Genomic DNA, 13,179 nt, shown 5'->3' with positions numbered 1-13,179 from the left:
TGGTGAGAGTGGAGCACGACTGTCTCCTTGGCGCAGTTGGCTAGCGCGATCGGCTGTTAACCGAAAGGTTGGAAGTTCGAGCCCACCCGGTGATGCTGGGGCGCTTTTTTTCTTTGTGCTGATAGCTTTGAAGATATGTTCTGATGGTGGTGAGAGTGAAGCAGGACTGTCTCCGTGGCGCAATTGGCTAGCGTGATCGGCTGTTAACCGAAAGGTTGGAGTTTCGAGCCCTTCCGGGAGTGGTGTGTTGCTTTTTTCTTTGCGGTAATAGCTTTGAAGATATGTTCTGATGGGGGTGAGAGTGGAGCAGGACTGTCTTCATGGCGCAATTGGCTAGCGCGATCGGCTGTTAAACGAAAGGTTGGAGGTTCGAGCCCACCCGGTGATGCTGGGGCGCTTTTTTTTCTTTGTGCTGATAGCTTTGAAGATAAGTTCTGATGGTGGTGAGAGTGGAGCAGGACTGTCTCCGTGGCGCAATTGGCTAGCGTGATCGGCTGTTAACCGGAAAGTTGGAGGTTCGAGTCCACCCGTTGGTGGTGCGGCGCTTTTTTTTTCTTTGGGCTGATAGCTTTGACGATATGTTCTAATGGTGGTAAGAGTGGAGCAGGACTGTCTCCGTGGCGCCATTGGCTAGCGCGATTGGCAGTTAACCGAAAGCTTGGAGTTTCGAGCCCACCCGGTGGTGGTGCGGCGGTTTTATTTCTTTGGGCTGATAGCTTTGAAGATATGTTATGATGGTCGTGAGAGTGAAGCAGGACTGTCTCCGTGGCGCAATTGGCTAGCGCGATCGGCTGTTAACCGAAAGGTTGGAGTTTCGAGCCCTCCTGGAGTGGTGTGTTGCTTTTTTCTTTGCGCTGATAGCTTTGAAGATATGTTCTGATGGTGGTGAGAGTGGAGCACGACTGTCTCCTTGGCGCAATTGGCTAGCGTGATCGGCTTTTAACCGAAAAGTTGGAGGTTCGAGCCCACCCGGTGGTGGTGCGGCGCTTTTTTTTCTTTGGGCTGATAGCTTTGAAGATATGTTCTGATGGTGGTGCGAGTGGTGCAGGACTTTCTCCATGGCGCAATTGGCTAGCGCGATCGGCTGTTGACCGAAAGGTTGGAGTTTCGAGCCCTCCCGGGAGTGGTTTGTTGCTTTTTTCTTTGCGCTGATGGCTTTGAAGATATGTTCTGATGGTGGTGAGAAAGGAGCAAGACTGTCTCCGTGGCGCAATGGGCTAGCGCGATCGGCTGTTAACCGAAAAGTTGGAGGTTCGAGCCTAAGCGGTGGTTGCGCGGCGCTTTTTTTCTGTGGGCTGATAGCTTTGAAGATATGTTCTGATGGTGGTGAGAGTGGAGCAGGACTGTCTTCGTGGCGCAATTGGATAGCGTGATCGGCTGTTGACCGAAAGGTTGGAGTTTCGAGCCCTCCCGGGAGTGGTGTGTTGCTTTTTTCTTTGCGCTGATACCTTTGAAGATATATTCTGATGGTGGTGAGAGTGGAGCAAGACTGTCTCCGTGGCGCAATGGGCTAGCGCGATCGGCTGTTAACCGAAAGGTTGGAGGTTCGAGCCCACCTGGTGGTGGTGCAGCGCTTTTTTTTCCTTGGGCTGATAGCTTTGAAGATATGTTCTGATGATGGTGAGAGTGGAGCAGGACTGTCTCCGTGGCGCAATTGGCTAGCGTGATCGGCTGTTAACCGGAAAGTTGGAGGTTCGAGTCCACCCGTTGGTGGTGCGGCGCTTTTTTTTTTCTTTGGGCTGATAGCTTTGAAGATATGTTCTAATGGTGGTAAGAGTGGAGCAGGACTGTCTCCGTCGCGCCATTGGCTAGCGCAATCAGCAGTTAACCGAAAGGTTGGAGTTTCGAGCCCACCCGGTGGTGGTGCGGCGCTTTTTTTTCTTTTGGCTGATAACTTTGAAGATATGTTCTGATGGGGGTGAGAGTGAAGCAGGACTGTCTCTGTGGCGCAATTGGCTAGCGTGATCGGCTGTTAACCGGAAAGTTGGAGGTTCGAGCCCACCCGTTGGTGGTGCGGCGCTTTTTTTTCTTTGGGCTGATAGCTTTGAAGATATGTTCTAATGGTGGTAAGAGTGGAGCAGGACTGTCTCCGTGGCGCCATTGGCTAGCGCGATCGGCTGTTAACCGAAAGGTTGGAGTTTCGAGCCCTCCCTGGAGTGGTGTGTTGCTTTTTTCTTTGCGCTGATAGCTTTGAAGATATGTTCTGATGGTGGTGAGAGTGGAGCACGACTGTCTCCTTGGCGCAGTTGGCTAGCGCGATCGGCTGTTACCTGAAAGGTTGGAAGTTCGAGCCCACACGGTGATGCTGGGGCGCTTTTTTTTCTTTGTGCTGATAGATTTGAAGATATGTTCTGATGGTGGTGAGAGTGAAGCAGGACTGTCTCCGTGGCGCAATTGGCTAGCGTGATCGGCTGTTAACCGAAAGGTTGGAGTTTCGAGCCCTTCCGGGAGTGGTGTGTTGCTTTTTTTCTTTGAGGTAATAGCTTTGAAGATATGTTCTGATGGTGGTGAGAGTGGAGCAGGACTGTCTTCGTGGCGCAATTGGCTAGCGCGATCGGCTGTTAAACGAAAGGTTGGAGGTTCGAGCCCACCCGGTGATGCTGGGGCGCTTTTTTTGTGCTGATAGCTTTGAAGATAAGTTCTGATGGTGGTGAGAGTGGAGCAGGACTGTCTCCGTGGCGCAATTGGCTAGCGTGATCGGCTGTTAACCGGAAAGTTGGAGGTTCGAGTCCACCCGTTGGTGGTGCGGCGCTTTTTTTTTCTTTGAGCTGATAGCTTTGAAGATATGTTATAATGGTGGTAAGAGTGGAGCAGGACTGTCTCCATGGCGCCATTGGCTTGCGCGATCGGCAGTTAACCGAAAGGTTGGAGTTTCGAGCCCACCCGGTGGTGGTGCGGCGCTTTTTTTTCTTTGGGCTGATAGCTTTGAAGATATGTTATGATGGTGGTGAGAGTGAAGCAGGACTGTCTCCGTGGCGCAATTGGCTAGCGTGATCGGCTGTTAACCGGAAAGTTGGAGGTTCGAGTCCACCCGTTGGTGGTGCGGCGCTTTTTTTTCTTTGGGCTGATAGCTTTGACGATATGTTCTAATGGTGGTAAGAGTGGAGCAGGACTGTCTCCGTGGCGCCATTGGCTAGCGCGATTGGCAGTTAACCGAAAGGTTGGAGTTTCGAGCCCACCCGGTGGTGCGGCGCTTTTTTTTCTTTGGGCTGATAGCTTTGAAGATATGTTATGATGGTGGTGAGAGTGAAGCAGGACTGTCTCCGTGGCGCAATTGGCTAGCGCGATCGGCTGTTAACCGAAAGGTTGGAGTTTCGAGCCCTCCTGGAGTGGTGTGTTGCTTTTTTCTTTGCGCTGATAGCTTTGAAGATATGTTCTGATGGTGGTGAGAGTGGAGCACGACTGTCTCCTTGGTGCAATTGGCTGGCGTGATCGGCTGTTAACCGAAAAGTTGGAGGTTCGAGCCCACCCGGTGGTGGTGCGGCGCTTTTTTTCTTTGGGCTGATAGCTTTGAAGATATGTTCTGATGGTGGTGCGAGTGGTGCAGGACTTTCTCCATGGCGCAATTGGCTAGCGCGATGGGCTGTTAATCAAAAGGTCGGAGGTTCGAGCCCACCCGGTGGTGGTATGGCGCTTTTTTTTCTTTGGGCTGATAGCTCTGAAGATATGTTCTGATGGTGGTGAGAGTGGAGCAGTACTGTCTCCGTGGCGCAATTGGCTAGCGCGATCGGCTGTTGACCGAAAGGTTGGAGTTTCGAGCCCTCCCGGGAGTGGTTTGTTGCTTTTTTCTTTGCGCTGATAGCTTTGAAGATATGTTCTGATGGTGGTGAGAAAGGAGCAAGACTGTCTCCGTGGCGCAATGGGATAGCGCGATCGGCTGTTAACCGAAAGGTTGGAGGTTCGAGCCCACCTGGTGGTGGTGCAGCGCTTTTTTTTCCTTGCGCTGATAGCTTTGAAGATATGTTCTGATGATGGTGAGAGTGGAGCAAGACTGCCTCCGTAGCGTAATGGGCTAGCGTGATCCGCTGTTAACCGAAAGGTTGGAGTTTCGAGCCCTCCCGGGAGTGGTGTGTTGCTTTTTTCTTTGCGCTGATAGCTTTGAAGATATGTTCTGATGGTGGTGAGAGAGGAGCAAGACTGTCTCCGTGGCGTAATGGGCTAGCGCGATCGGCTGTTAACCGAAAGGTTCGAGGTTCGAGCCCACCTGGTGGTCGTGCAGCGCTTTTTTTTCCTTGCGCTGATAGCTTTGAAGATATGTTCTGATGATGGTGAGAGTGGAGCAGGACTGTCTCCGTGGCGCAATTGGCTAGAGCGATCGGCTGTTAACCGAAAAGTTGGAGGTTCGAGCCTAAGCGGTGGTGGTGCGGCGCTTTTTTTTCTTTGGGCTGATAGCTTTGAAGATATGTTCTGATGGTGGTGAGAGTGGTGCAGGACTGTCTCCATGGCGCAATTGGCTAGCGCGATGGGCTGTTAATCAAAAGGTCGGAGGTTCGAGCCCACCTGGTGGTGGTATGGCGCTTTTTTTTCTTTGGTCTGAAGGCTTTGAAGACATGTTCTGATGGTGGTGAGAGTGTAGCAGTACTGTCTCCGTGGCGCAATTGGCTAGCGCGATCGGCTGTTGACCGAAAGATTGGAGTTTGGAGCCCTCCCGGGAGTGGTGTGTTGCTTTTTTCTTTGCGCTGATAGCTTTGAAGATATGTTCTGATGGTGGTGAGAGTGGAGCAAGACTGTCTCCGTGGCGCAATGGGCTAGCGCGATCGGCTGTTAACCGATAGGTTGGAGGTTCGAGCCCACCCGGTGGTGGTGCGGCGCTTTTTTTTCTGTGGGCTGATAGCTTTGAAGATATGTTCTGATGGTGGTGAGAGTGGAGCAGGACTGTCTCCTTGGCGCAGTTGGCTAGCGCGATCGGCTGTTAACCGAAAGGTTGGAAGTTCGAGCCCACCCGGTGATGCTGGGGCGCTTTTTTTTCTTTGTGCTGATAGCTTTGAAGATATGTTCTGATGGTGGTGATAGTGAAGCACGACTGTCTCCGTGGCGCAATTGGCTAGCGTTATCGGCTGTTAACCGAAAGGTTGGAGTTTCGAGCCCTTCCGGGAGTGGTGTGTTGCTTTTTTCTTTGCGGTAATAGCTTTGAAGATATGTTCTGATGGTGGTGAGAGTGGAGCAAGACTGTCTCCGTGGCGCAATGGGCTAGCGCGATCTGCTGTTAACCGAAAGGTTCGAGGTTCGAGCCCACCTGGTGGTGGTGCAGCGCTTTATTTTCCTTGCGCTGATAGCTTTGAAGATATGTTCTGATGATGGTGAGAGTGGAGCAGGACTGTCTCCGTGGCGCAATTATTTAGCGTGATCGGCTGTTAACCGGAAAGTTGGAGGTTCGAGTCCACCCGTTGGTGGTGCGGCGCTTTTTTTTCTTTGGGCTGATAGCTTTGACGATATGTTCTAATGGTGGTAAGAGTGGAGCAGGACTGTCTCCGTGGCGCCATTGGCTAGCGCGATTGGCAGTTAACCGAAAGCTTGGAGTTTCGAGCACACCCGGTGGTGGTGCGGCGCTTTTTTTTCTTTGGGCTGATAGCTTTGAAGATATGTTATGATGGTGGTGAGAGTGAAGCAGGACTGTCTCCGTGGCGCAATTGGCTAGCGCGATCGGCTGTTAACCGAAAGGTTGGAGTTTCGAGCCCTCCTGGAGTGGTGTGTTGCTTTTTTCTTTGCGCTGATAGCTTTGAAGATATGTTCTGATGGTGGTGAGAGTGGAGCACGACTGTCTCCTTGGCGCAATTGGCTAGCGTGATCGGCTGTTAACCGAAAAGTTGGAGGTTCGAGCCCACCCGGTGGTGGTGCGGCGCTTTTTTTTCTTTGGGCTGATAGCTTTGAAGATATGTTCTGATGGTGGTGCGAGTGGTGCAGGACTTTCTCCATGGCGCACTTGGCTAGCGCGATGGCCTGTTAATCATAAGGCCGGAGGTTCGAGCCCACCCGGTGGTGGTATGGCGCTTTTTTTTCTTTGGGCTGATAGCTCTGAAGATATGTTCTGATGGTGGTGAGAGTGGAGCAGTACTGTCTCCGTGGCGCAATTGGCTAGCGCGATCGGCTGTTGACCGAAAGGTTGGAGTTTCGAGCCCTCCCGGGAGTGGTTTGTTGCTTTTTTCTTTGCGCTGATAGCTTTGAAGATATGTTCTGATGGTGGTGAGAAAGGAGCAAGACTGTCTCCGTGGCGCAATGGGCTAGCGCGATCGGCTGTTAACCGAAAGGTTGGAGGTTCGAGCCCACCTGGTGGTGGTGCAGCGCTTTTTTTTCCTTGCGCTGATAGCTTTGAAGATATGTTCTGATGATGGTGAGAGTGGAGCAAGACTGCCTCCGTAGCGCAATGGGCTAGCGTGATCGGCTGTTAACCGAAAGGTTGGAGTTTCGAGCCCTCCCGGGAGTGGTGTGTTGCTTTTTTCTTTGCGCTGATAGCTTTGAAGATATGTTCTGATGGTGGTGAGAGTGGAGCAAGACTGTCTCCGTTGCGCAATGGGCTAGCGCGATCGGATGTTAACCGAAAGGTTGGAGTTTCGAGCCCACCTGGTGGTGGTGCAGCGCTTTTTTTTCCTTGCGCTGATAGCTTTGAAGATATGTTCTGATGATGGTGAGAGTGGAGCAGGACTGTCTCCGTGGCGCAATTGGCTAGCGCGATCGGCTGTTAACCGAAAAGTTGGAGGTTCGAGCCTAAGCGGTGGTTGCGCGGCGCTTTTTTTCTGTGGGCTGATAGCTTTGAAGATATGTTCTGATGGTGGTGAGAGTGGAGCAGGACTGTCTCCGTGGCGCAATTGGATAGCGTGATCGGCTGTTGACCGAAAGGTTGGAGTTTCGAGCCCTCCCGGGAGTGGTGTGTTGCTTTTTTCTTTGCGCTGATACCTTTGAAGATATGTTCTGATGGTGGTGAGAGTGGAGCAAGACTGTCTCCGTGGCGCAATGGGCTAGCGTGATCGGCTGTTAACCGGAAAGTTGGAGGTTCGAGCCCACCCGTTGGTGGTGCGGCGCTTTTTTTTCTTCGGGCTGATAGCTTTGAAGATATGTTCTGATGGTGGTGAGAGTGAAGCAGGACTGTCTCCGTGGCGCAATTGGCTAGCGTGATCGGCTGTTAACCGAAAGGTTGGAGTTTCGAGCCCTTCCGGGAGTGGTGTGTTGCTTTATTCTTTGCGGTAATAGCTTTGAAGATATGTGTTGCTTTATTCTTTGCGGTAATAGCTTTGAAGATAATAGCTTTGAAGATATGTGGGCATGGTCGAGCAGCAGCTATGCAGTCGACTAAGAACCCGTTTTTTCTTCTACTCCAGTTGCTGACGATGCTGGCTTCCGCCCCCTGCAAAGAAGCTCTAACGGACGGCTTTCACCTACCTTCGAAGGGCGCTTCCAACTGGAACGTCACGGCGAGGTTCTCTTCGTGGTGCCTCGCGTCACGGGTGCATGTTGTTCAGGGCGGACCGCCAACGCTTCTGCAGTCTTCTTCTTCGGCTTGGAATCATGCTTGGCAGTGCCCCGTGTTTGATAGCACAACAAGCCTGCCTGTTGTCACTCCGATAATCTCCGAATGCTCATCAGCATCGTCATCACCCAGCCACAAGTTTATAAGCAGCCGTCATCCCCCGCGCGACTTCAGTGGGCATGGTCGAGCAGCAGCTATGCAGTCGACTAAGAACCCGTTTTTTCTTCTACTCCAGTTGCTGACGATGCTGGCTTCCGCCCCCTGCAAAGAAGCTCTAACGGACGGCTTTCACCTACCTTCGAAGGGCGCTTCCAACTGGAACGTCACGGCGAGGTTCTCTTCGTGGTGCCTCGCGTCACGGGTGCATGTTGTTCAGGGCGGACCGCCAACGCTTCTGCAGTCTTCTTCTTCGGCTTGGAATCATGCTTGGCAGTGCCCCGTGTTTGATAGCACAACAAGCCTGCCTGTTGTCACTCCGATAATCTCCGAATGCTCATCAGCATCGTCATCACCCAGCCACAAGTTTATAAGCAGCCGTCATCCCCCGCGCGACTTCAGTGGGCATGGTCGAGCAGCAGCTATGCAGTCGACTAAGAACCCGTTTTTTCTTCTACTCCAGTTGCTGACGATGCTGGCTTCCGCCCCCTGCAAAGAAGCTCTAACGGACGGCTTTCACCTACCTTCGAAGGGCGCTTCCAACTGGAACGTCACGGCGAGGTTCTCTTCGTGGTGCCTCGCGTCACGGGTGCATGTTGTTCAGGGCGGACCGCCAACGCTTCTGCAGTCTTCTTCTTCGGCTTGGAATCATGCTTGGCAGTGCCCCGTGTTTGATAGCACAACAAGCCTGCCTGTTGTCACTCCGATAATCTCCGAATGCTCATCAGCATCGTCATCACCCAGCCACAAGTTTATAAGCAGCCGTCATCCCCCGCGCGACTTCAGTGGGCATGGTCGAGCAGCAGCTATGCAGTCGACTAAGAACCCGTTTTTTCTTCTACTCCAGGTTGGTAAATTTCACTCATGCCACTCTAAAAAGTCAAACAACCTGTGTCTGCTGCTTGTACCATGCCCAAGTGTACTTTTTTTATGTATTTGCGAATGTGTTCATGTTGTGAAACTATTGCTTTTGAGTGGTGACGTCGAATCCAATCCAGGTCCCAATAATTCTTCTAGTCTTCCTGATGAGCTGGCTGAAGTCGTCAAGGCAATTAATGCGCACGTTGACGCACGCCATAAAGAATTAAAAACAGTTCTTGATGAATTGAAGTCCAGTCAGGCGATTTTGGAGCAAACTGTGTCAGATATTAACTCAAGATTGGTTGCTGTAGAAGCTCGTGTAAATTCCTTCGACAAAATGCCTCCAAGTAACCTGCAGCAAACTATAAGTGATACTGTTCGTGGGGCGAACGCTGAATTACGTTCACGCCTAGATGATTTCGAGGATAGGTCACGGCGAGAAAACCTTCTATTCTTCGGAATACCTGATGCTGCAGCCGAAACATGGTCGCAGTCCGAAGATAAGGTTCGCGAGATTATGTCCACTCTAGGTCTCCAACTGCCGACCGATGCCATTTCACGTGCGCATAGGCTTGGTTCATACGCAAATAAGAAGTGCCGTCCTGTAATTGTAAAGCTTTCTAATTTTAAGGTTAAGGAAAGCATTATGGCAAATAAGGCCAAATTAAAAGGTATTGGTGTCAGCTTAAGTGAAGATTTTTGCAAAGAAACTAGGAACACGCGTAAAAAATTGTACGAGTACGGAAAGTCGACTGGTCAACAGTTTGCAGTGCGTTACAACAAGTTATTCATTAACAAAAAATGCTTCGTTTACTGCAGTCAAACCGACAGCGTTTGTGAACTTACCGGTGAATTTACTTCTTCACTTTCCCCTTCAAGTACCAATATTCCTAGCAGTGTTCTTCCCTCTTCCTAGCAATCCCAACCTACTAAACGTGCCACAACACCTGAACCAGTTTCAGTCTTGTTTACAAATATTAGAAGTGTGCTAAGTAAACGTGACGAGTTATCTTCTATAATTGATGACTGTTCTGCGGACATAGTAGTGTTAACAGAAACTTGGTTGTCAAGTAAAATTCGCAACACTGAGGTTTTACACTGCAAAAACACCTACAATTTTTACAGATCAGATCGAATAACAAGAACAGGGGGCGGTGTTCTTATCGCGATATCAGATAGATTTTCCTCTCATATTGTTCCCATAAGTTCGCCACTAGAAATCGTATGCGCGTGCGTTCGATTTGCGTATCAGGACGTGATTTTGTGCGTTTGCTACCGACCGCCTCGCTGCCCCTCAGACTTTTGCGAAAACTTCCATGACTGTTTGCACGCAGTTTCTGTCAGGTACCCAAATTCTCATATATTTGTCATGGGCGATTTTAATTTCCCAGAAGTTACTTGGGGCAGTGGGGATGGAACGGCTAGCTGTCTTTCAGCGGAAGGTAATTGCTTTTTAAACATATGCAATGATTTTAATTTAACCCAAGTAATCCATGAACCCACGCGCATCACAGCATTTTCTTCAAATATACTTGATTTGGTTTTCACAACTAATCCTTCGGTCATTTCATCGATTCACTACCTACCCGGGCTTAGTGATCATCGCATTGTACACTTCACCTGCGCAATGCAACCACAGCGTCCTATGCACGCAACTAAAGTTATAAAAGATTATGCGAAAGCTGATTATGCATCTATATGTACTGAGTTGGAAGTTTTCACTGAAAAATACATTGCATGTGCCGCTGATAACACTGTAGAGGAGAACTGGGTATCGTTCAAAAATAAGTTTAATTCACTTATAGATTGTTATGTTCCTTTACGAACTGTTCGAACGGCGTTCCGCTCTCCGTGGTTCACATCAGCACTTCTTCGCTTACGTAATAAAAAAAAACGACTTTACCGCAGCGCTTCATTATCTGACACCACGGAGAGATGGGCGGCTTATCACAACGCAACATTAGAATACAAAAAAGCTTATGCAGTAGCTAAACATAGTTTCTTCAGCGATACCCTTCCCTCTCTTCTACAGTCTAACCCTCGTAAGTTTTGGTGTCTAGTAAATGGTCCAAAAAATAAGAACATTGATCTTTGTGACGAACTTGGTTTGGCGATTGCAAGTGACAGGTGCTGCGAGGCTTTGCAAGACGTATTTAAAAAATCATTTTCCGTTGACAACTCCAATCATTTACCAATTCAAGCCGATCCTGGATATCCCCGAATGGAACCAATCATCATTGATCAATTGGGGCTATTTCACCTCATATTAAAAATGAAAGCCTCGGCACCTGGCATAGATGGAATCGCTCCCCAATTTCTCAAACAGACTGCCACTTATTGTTCAGTCATTTTTTCACAGCTCTTTTCACAGTCATTACAAAATGCCTCATTGCCCAGTGACTGGAAGGCGGGGAAGGTGGTTCCTGTGCCTAAACCAGGTGACTCATCTAATCCTTCTAACTACAGGCCCATCACTTTGACTAGTATTCCATGTAAGCTTCTCGAACACATAATCTATTCTAACTTAATTATATTTCTCGAAGAAAATAACTTCTTTCACAACAGTCAGCATGGTTTTAGGAAACACTACTCATGTGAAACCCAACTACTTCTCTTCACCAACGACTTATTTTCAGCTTCTGACACTGGCTCCATTATCGATTGCATTTTCCTTGATTTTCAAAAAGCTTTTGACACCGTTTCTCACCGTTTACTCCTACTAAAACTAAGCATGCTAAATATTGACTCAAACACATTACGATGGATCGAATGCTTCTTATCTAACAGAACCCAACATGTAACAGCTAACGATCATGACTCACGCAATTGTTCAGTAATCTCTGGTGTGCCGCAAGGTTCTGTCCTTGGACCCTTACTCTTTCTAATTTATATTAATGACCTTCCATCCAGCATTACATCAACAATCAGGCTATTTGCCGACGATTGTGTCATCTACCGCATAATATCTAACTCTCATGATTCATCACTACTTCAATCTGATCTTGACAACATTACATCTTGGTGCTCACTCTGGTCAATGAAACTAAATATTGGCAAGTGCAAAATAATGAGGATCTCTCGAGGAAGTACTGACTGCACTAGCCCTGTTTATTCAATTTCTAATTTTCTGTTGTCGTCTGTCAATACTTACAAATATCTTGGTGTTCACATAGATAACAATTTAACATGGAATAATCATGTCAGTTATGTGATTAACAATGCTAACCGCACTCTCGGCTTCTTGCGCCGTAACTTTTCATTAGCACCTGTTTCATTAAAACTTCTTCTTTATAAAACACTAGTCAGATCTAAACTCGAATACGCCTCATCAATCTGGGATCCTCATTCTTGTTCACTTGTTAATGCACTGGAAGCCATCCAAAATCGCTCAGCTCGCTTCATTGTCGCTAATTACTCCCGTACCGCTAGCATCTCATCAATTAAAAATTCTCTAGACCTTCCTACCCTTTCTAACAGGAGGAAACAGGCCCGACTCTGTCTCTTTCACAAAATTTTTTTTATGAATCCTGAAATAAAGGGCACATTGTTCTCGTCACCTTCTTACGTTTCATCTCGCATCGACCATAACTTCAAAGTCCATGTGCCACTCTGCCATACCAACATATACTTCCACTCCTACGTGCCGAAGACTTCATCCGAATGGAACCACCTTCCTGCCTCCATCGCCAGCAACCCTGATCATGCATCATTCAAGACTGCCATCTCTAACTTGTAACCACTCCTCTCTGTAACGCCGCAAATGGCATTGAGAGTATTTAAATAAATAAATAAATAAAATAAATAAATATGTTCTGATGGTGGTGAGAGTGGAGCAGGACTGTCTTCGTGGCGCAATTGGCTAGCGCGATCGGCTGTTAAACGAAAGGTTGGAGGTTCGAGCCCACCCGGTGATGCTGGGGCGCTTTTTTTCTTTGTGCTGATAGCTTTGAAGATAAGTTCTGATGGTGGTGAGAGTGGAGCAGGACTGTCTCCGTGGCGCAATTGGCTAGCGTGATCGGCTGTTAACCGGAAAGTTGGAGGTTCGAGTCCACCCGTTGGTGGTGCGGCGCTTTTTTTTCTTTGGGCTGATAGCTTTGACGATATGTTCTAATGGTGGTAAGAGTGGAGCAGGACTGTCTCCGTGGCGCCATTGGCTAGCGCGATTGGCAGTTAACCGAAAGGTTGGAGTTTCGAGCCCACGCGGTGGTGGTGCGGCGCTTTTTTTTCTTTGGGCTGATAGCTTTGAAGATATGTTATGATGGTGGTGAGAGTGAAGCAGGACTGTCTCCGTGGCGCAATTGGCTAGCGCGATCGGCTGTTAACCGAAAGGTTGGAGTTTCGAGCCCTCCTGGAGTGGTGTGTTGCTTTTTTCTTTGCGCTGATAGCTTTGAAGATATGTTCTGATGGTGGTGAGAGTGGAGCACGACTGTCTCCTTGGCGCAATTGGCTAGCGTGATCGGCTGTTAACCGAAAAGTTGGAGGTTCGAGCCCACCCGGCGGTGGTGCGGCGCTTTTTTTTCTTTGGGCTGATAGCTTTGAAGATATGTTCTGATGGTGGTGCGAGTGGTGCAGGACTTTCTCCATGGCGCAATTGGCTAGCGCAATGGGCTGTTAATCAAAAGGTCGGAGGTTCGAGCCCACCCGGTGGTGGTATGGCGCTTTTTTTTCTTTGGGCTGATAGCTCTGAAGATATGTTC

This window comes from Rhipicephalus microplus, chromosome 3 (genome assembly GCF_043290135.1).
Source record: "Rhipicephalus microplus isolate Deutch F79 chromosome 3, USDA_Rmic, whole genome shotgun sequence".
NCBI lineage: Eukaryota > Metazoa > Arthropoda > Arachnida > Ixodida > Ixodidae > Rhipicephalus > Rhipicephalus microplus.
This window is presented reverse-complemented; position numbering follows the sequence as displayed.